General features: G+C 44.6%; 1 non-coding gene across 1 annotated transcript; it reads left to right on the top strand.

Annotated features, from left to right (window-relative positions):
* The first annotated feature begins 450 nt into the window (after nucleotides 1-450).
* Nucleotides 451-641, top strand: LOC135521426 (U2 spliceosomal RNA). Its single transcript, XR_010452562.1, has one exon. It is a non-coding gene; the product is annotated as a U2 spliceosomal RNA (small nuclear RNA).
* The last annotated feature ends 5991 nt before the right edge of the window (nucleotides 642-6632 follow it).

Here is a 6632-nt window from a genome sequence, read left to right as displayed (position 1 = left end):
GTGGAACTCTGGCGCCACCAAGTGGACAATTGCTTCAGTTCGTTTGTGGCAGCAATGCTACCAGATATACTTGATACAAGATCAAATGTTACGTCAATATTATTATCTCCAAATTACCCCCCACCCCCTCCCCCCACACACACACACACACACGTAATAAATTATTATTCCAATTTAGCTGTCGATCTGGTTTTAACTTAACAACGCGTTCTCTCATTTCTGATTGGAGGGCGGACAACCACGTGATCTTAGAATCTACAAATGTGTTACTTTGTAACAGTCAAACGTGGTCATTCCTGGCGTTGATCAACTCCCCATTCATGCCACCATTTATTTAAAGCCTTATATTATTTATGGGAAACAAAAAACATACAGAACTCATTTTGGTGTAACCATCATCGAATTTGACGTGTCGGAGAATGGCCACTTCTTCGCGAAACCATTGTGGTTATCGCTTCTCGGCCTTTTGGCTAAGATCAAGTGTAGTATCTGTTCTTATCAGTTTAATATCTGATACGTCCCCTATCTGGGGACCATATATTAAATTGATTTTTGGAATAGGGAGATGGAATAGGGGCTTGCTCCGTCCACTCCACGCATCGACCTGGTATTGCAGTACCTCCAGGAACGGTGCACCCCCTTTCATTGTAAAGAGAAATCACATGGAGTTGCTTCGTTGAACTATGTTGTGTTTGAATATTGAGCAACTTAATTTCAATATCAGTGCTGGTCAAATCGGTCACCGTTTTATTGACTCCGATAGCTGTTGGGAATGGGGTGCGTTCATCTTCTAATCAAAGATTTTTCTTCACGTGCACGGAATACTTGTAAACCTTCCTCAACAGTGCATGATCAAAAATATACACACAGAGCTAAGAAATAAAGTAGTTAAAACATTTATTTTTTGTTATTATTGGAAATATATCCAGTAGAAGACTATACAGAACTATGAAATGTGCTGAAGTCATGTACTGTCTCACAAGCAACTGTCTATGAATTAGTTTCTCTGAATCACATACAAGCATTTCTTTGGAACAACGTTGTCGATTTTCAAAACAGAGTCCACAAGATACAACTTTTGCAAAAAAGTAAATGCATTTCGAAAATGTAGTCGTCTTTTAAACACATAAAAACATTAATAAAAAATATATTTTACATCAAAATTGCAAATACATTAATCAAAATAACAGAACTGTATGCAAAAAAATATGAACCCATCTATTCGTATCTCTGGAGTGCAAGAGCAGACAAAACAGAAAGTTAGTCTCTTTTGAAAATCCCAGTAGATCCATAAATGTTCTTTGTAGTCTTTGCAGTCTCATTCTGTCGTCTCTCTGGTAACTAACCTTCTGTCATCTCTCTGGTAACTAACCTACTGTCGTCTCTCTGGTAACCTTCTGTCGTGTCTCTCTGGTAACTAACCTTCTGTCGCGTCTCTCTGGTAACTAACCATCTGTCGTCTCTCTGGTAACTAACCTTCTGTCGCGTCTCTCTGGTAACTAACCTTCTGTCGTCTCTCTGGTAACTAACCTTCTGTCGTCTCTCTGGTAACTAACCATCTGTCGTCTCTCTGGTAACTAACCTTCTGTCGCGTCTCTCTGGTAACTAACCTTCTGTCGTCTCTCTGGTAACTAACCTTCTGTCGTCTCTCTGGTAACTAACCTTCTGTCGTCTCTCTGGTAACTGACCTTCTGTCGTCTCTCTGGTAACTAACCTTCTGTCGTCTCTCTGGTATCTAACCTTCTGTCGTCTCTCTGGTAACTAACCTTCTGTCGTCTGTCTGGTAACTAACCTTCTGTCGTCTCTCTGGTATCTAACCTTCTGTCGTCTCTCTGGTAACTAACCTTCTGTCGTCTGTCTGGTAACTAACCTTCTGTCGTCTCTCTGGTAACTAACCTTCTGTCGCGTCTCTCTGGTATCTAACCTTCTGTCGCGTCTCTCTGGTATCTAACCTTCTGTCACGTCTCTCTGGTAACTAACATTCTGCCTACTACCACACCCCGTTCAAATGAACTTAGCATTTGTCGTGCCCATTCATCCTCTGAATGGCACACACACACAATCCTTGTCTTGAACCTTTCTCCACCCCTTCATCTACACCAGGGCTAGGTTTTCAGTCCAACCCTCTTCCTGGAGAGCTTCCGTCCTGTGGGTTTTCAGTTCATACCGTCCTGTGGGTTTTCAGTCAAACCCTCTTCCTGGAGAGCTTCCGTCCTGTGGGTTTTCAGTCCAACTCTCTTCCTGGAGATCTACCGTCCTGTGGGTTTTCATTCCAACCCTCTTCCTGGAGATCTACTGTTGGAATGAAAACCTACAGGACAGTAGATCTCCAGGAAGAGGGTTGGAATGAAAACCTAATCAATGTCAGTGATCTTCAGGTCGAAAAGTTAAAGCTCTGGAAAGGTCCCGGAGTTTCCAACTTGGATTTCCAAGTTGGATGACCATTAAATTTAAAAAAAATAAAAATAAATTCTGAGTCCCCAGTTATCTTGAATGCATTGAAGTTGGAGATTTCTGAGTTCCCAGTTATCTTGAATGCGGCATAAAGCCCACTATGAGGCTTGGGTGCTCACGGAATCAGTAGGCTATTATTAAACAAACAGGCAACAGGGTTAGGGTTACCTTAAAGGAATCCACTTTGACATTGACTCAATAAACCTCTAATAACCTCTACAATCTGTTGACTGTCATCTTTTCTTTACACATGAAAAGGCCCTTACTAGGCTTTACAATTATAATATTACTGAGTGTTTCCAACCAGAAGGTATAAACCCCCTCACTCCAAATCGTACTGAATAATCCCAAGAGAATATACATGACCTCTTCAGGTAGATGCTTAAATATTCTCTAGCAGAACTGATCATGACCTGGGCCTGTATATCCAATCAATCAGTCAATCAAATGTATTTATAAAGCCCTTCTTACATCAGCTGATATCTCAAAGTGCTGTACAGAAACCCAGCCTAAAACCCCAAACAGAAAGCAATGCAGGTGTAGAAGCAAGGTGGCTTAGAAAAACTCCCTAGAAAGGCCAAAACCTAGGAAGAAACCTAGAGAGGAACCAGGCTATGAGGGGTGGGCCAGTCCTCTTCTGGCTGTGCCGGGTGGAGATTAGAAACCTAGAGAGGAACCAGGCTATGAGGGGTGGAGATTATAAACCTAGAGAGGAACCAGGCTATGAGGGGTGGGCCAGTCCTCTTCTGGCTGTGCCGGGGGGAGATTATAAACCTAGAGAGGAACCAGGCTATGAGGGGTGGGCCAGTCCTCTTCTGGCTGTGCCGGGTGGAGATTATAAACCTAGAGAGGAACCAGGCTATGAGGGGTGGGCCAGTCCTCTTCTGGCTGTGCCGGGTGGAGATTATAAACCTAGAGAGGAACCAGGCTATGAGGGGTGGGCCAGTCCTCTTCTGGCTGTGCCGGGGGGAGATTATAAACCTAGAGAGGAACCAGGCTATGAGGGGTGGCCAGTCCTCTTCTGGCTGTGCCGGGTGGAGATTATAAACCTAGAGAGGAACCAGGCTATGAGGGGTGGGCCAGTCCTCTTCTGGCTGTGCCGGGTGGAGATTATAAACCTAGAGAGGAACCAGGCTATGAGGGGTGGGCCAGTCCTCTTCTGGCTGTGCCGGGTGGAGATTATAAACCTAGAGAGGAACCAGGCTATGAGGGGTGGAGATTATAAACCTAGAGAGGAACCAGGATATGAGGGGTGGAGATTATAAACCTAGAGAGGAACCAGGCTATGAGGGGTGGCCAGTCCTCTTCTGGCTGTGCCGGGGGGAGATGATTAAGGCTGAATGCAGCTCATGTATGGTCAAATCAGCATCCAAAGAGTCAACAGTATCTCTTCTTACACACATTAACACGAGCATTTAAAATCTCACACCAGGCGTTGGTTACATACCTCATCCAAATGAACTCTACTATGGACCCCGGGTAGCCTAGTGGTTAGAGCGTTGGACTAGTAACTGAAAGGTTGCAAGTTTGAATCCCCGAGCTGACAAGGTAAAAATCTGTCGTTCTGCCCCTGAACAGGCAGTTAACCCACTGTTCCTAGGCCGTCATTGAAAATAAGAATTTGTTCTTAACTGACTTGCCTAGTAAAATAAAATAAATAATGTAGCAAAATGTCTTCCACAAGTCAGCTTTCTCTTCATCGGCATTATAAATAATAATTTGTTCTTTATAAACTGACTTGCCTCGTTAAATAAAGGTTACACTCTTTTTCTTTTTATAATCACTTTACTGCCATTTTTTTTGACCCACAACCCAAACTGTAATCTGAGTGGATGCGCTTCCTCCAGTCGTCTCTGTCACGTTCTGACCATAGTTCTTTTGTGTTTTCGCTATTATCATATAAGTTTTGTTCATGCCTGGAAGTCCACACTCCCTAATATAATATTCATAGAGCATAGTGGGTGTGTTGACACACTGGGTTGACCTGCGGTGTCGGCAGCACAGAGTCAAGATGCTTAACTTATCATGAAGTTTAGCATGCCAATAGAACCCACTCAACAACAACTGAACAGAGTTGGCTTTCACTTCCTGGCTAGCTAGCATTAGTCAGCTGACGTTACTGCTAACTAGCTTAGCAGGCTGGCTAGCTCGACCTACCTGGCTACAGGCTATAGTCATGCTAGCTAGTGGAAGTAAGTTAGTCCCTCATGCTAGCTAGCATTAGTCAGCTGACGTTACTGCTAACTAGCTAGCAGGCTGGCTATAGTCATGCTAGCTAGTGGAAGTAAGTTAGTCCCTCATGCTAGCTAGCATTAGTCAGCTAACGCTACTGCTAACTAGCTAGCAAGCTGGCTATAGTCATGCTAGCTAGTGGAAGTAAGTTCGTCCCTCATGCTAGCTAGCATTAGTCAGCTAACGTTACTGCTAACTAGCTAGCAGACGGGCTATGGCCATGCTAGCTAGTGGAAGTAAGTTAGTCCCTCATGCTAGCTAGCATTAGTCAGCTAACGTTACTGCTAACTAGCTAGCAGACGGGCTATAGCCATGCTAGCTAGTGGAAGTAAGTTCGTCCCTCATGCTAGCTAGCATTAGTCAGCTAACGTTACTGCTAACTAGCTAGCAGGCTGGCTATAGTCATGCTAGCTAGTGGAAGTAAGTTAGTCCCTCAATCTAGCTAGCAGTAGTAGTAAGTTAACCTTACTCCCTCAACCTGCTACAAGACGAAGCGGCCCGGCCGGAGGTACCTGCAGAAAGGTGATAATGAACCGTAGTTACTGTAAATGGTTAGCTATCTGTCCCTTTGCACAGCTATTTCTGACACATTCAATACAACACTATCTACAACTCAGCTTCAGTCAATGCTGAGCAGGCTGGCTAGCTCGACCTACCTGGCTACAGGCTATAGTCATGCTAGCTAGTGGAAGTAAGTTAGTCCCTCATGCTAGCTAGCATTAGTCAGCTAACGTTACTGCTAACTAGCTAGCAGGCTGGCTATAGTCATGCTAGCTGACTAACGTTAGCTGACATTGTCTGACTATAGTATATTACACTGAGTCTGACTATAGTATATTACACTGAATCTGACTATAGTATATTACACTGAGTCAGACTATAGTATTAGGCTACCCTGCCGACTCTACACTCTAACCACTAGGCTAGCCTGCCCCCTCTACACTCTAACCACTAGGCTACCCTGCCCCCTCTACACTCTAACCACTAGGCTACCTACCCCCTCTACACTCTAACCACTAGGCTACCTACCCCCTCTACACTCTAACCACTAGGCTACCCTGCCCCCTCTACACTCTAACCACTAGGCTACCCTGCCCCCTCTACACTCTAACCACTAGGCTACCCTGCCCCCTCTACACTCTAACCACTAGGCTACCCTGCCCCCTCTACACTCTAACCACTAGGCTACCCTGCCCCCTCTACACTCTAACCACTAGGCTACCCTGCCACCTCTACACTCTAACCACTAGGCTACCCTGCCCCCTCTACACTCTAACCACTATATTATATTAACTATATTATATCACATTGTCTGACTATAGTATATTACACTGAGTCTGACTATAGTATATTACACTGAGTCTGACTATAGTATATTACACTGAGTCTGACTATAGTATATTACACTGAGTCTGACTATAGTATATTACACTGAGTCTGACTATAGTATATTACACTGAGTCTGACTATAGTATATTACACTGAGTCTGACTATAGTATTAGGCTACCCTGCCGACTCTACACTCTAACCACTAGGCTACCCTGCCCCCTCTACACTCTAACCACTAGGCTACCCTGCCGCCTCTACACTCTAACCACCAGGCTTCTAACCACTACTTCATAGTCAAAGGAAACATGTCCGTGTTTGTACAACAAGAGCTTCTGATCCTGGCGTTACCTTGGCAACAAGCCTTGCCGTGCCTCAACATAATATAACGTCCTGACACCTGAGCTTCTGATCCTGGCGTTACCTTGGCAACAAGGCTTACCGTACCTCAACATAATATAACGTCCTGACACCTGAGCTTCTGATCCTGGCGTTACCTTGGCAACAAGCCTTGCCGTGCCTCAACATAATATAACGTCCTGACACCTGAGCTTCTGATCCTGGCGTTACCTTGGCAACAAGCCTTGCCGTGCCTCAACATAATATAACGTCCTGACAC

Source organism: Oncorhynchus masou, chromosome 29, assembly GCF_036934945.1.
Source record: "Oncorhynchus masou masou isolate Uvic2021 chromosome 29, UVic_Omas_1.1, whole genome shotgun sequence".
Classification (NCBI taxonomy): domain Eukaryota; kingdom Metazoa; phylum Chordata; class Actinopteri; order Salmoniformes; family Salmonidae; genus Oncorhynchus; species Oncorhynchus masou.
The sequence above is the reverse complement of the archived record's forward strand: the minus strand, read 5'-3'. Positions and strand labels throughout refer to the sequence as shown.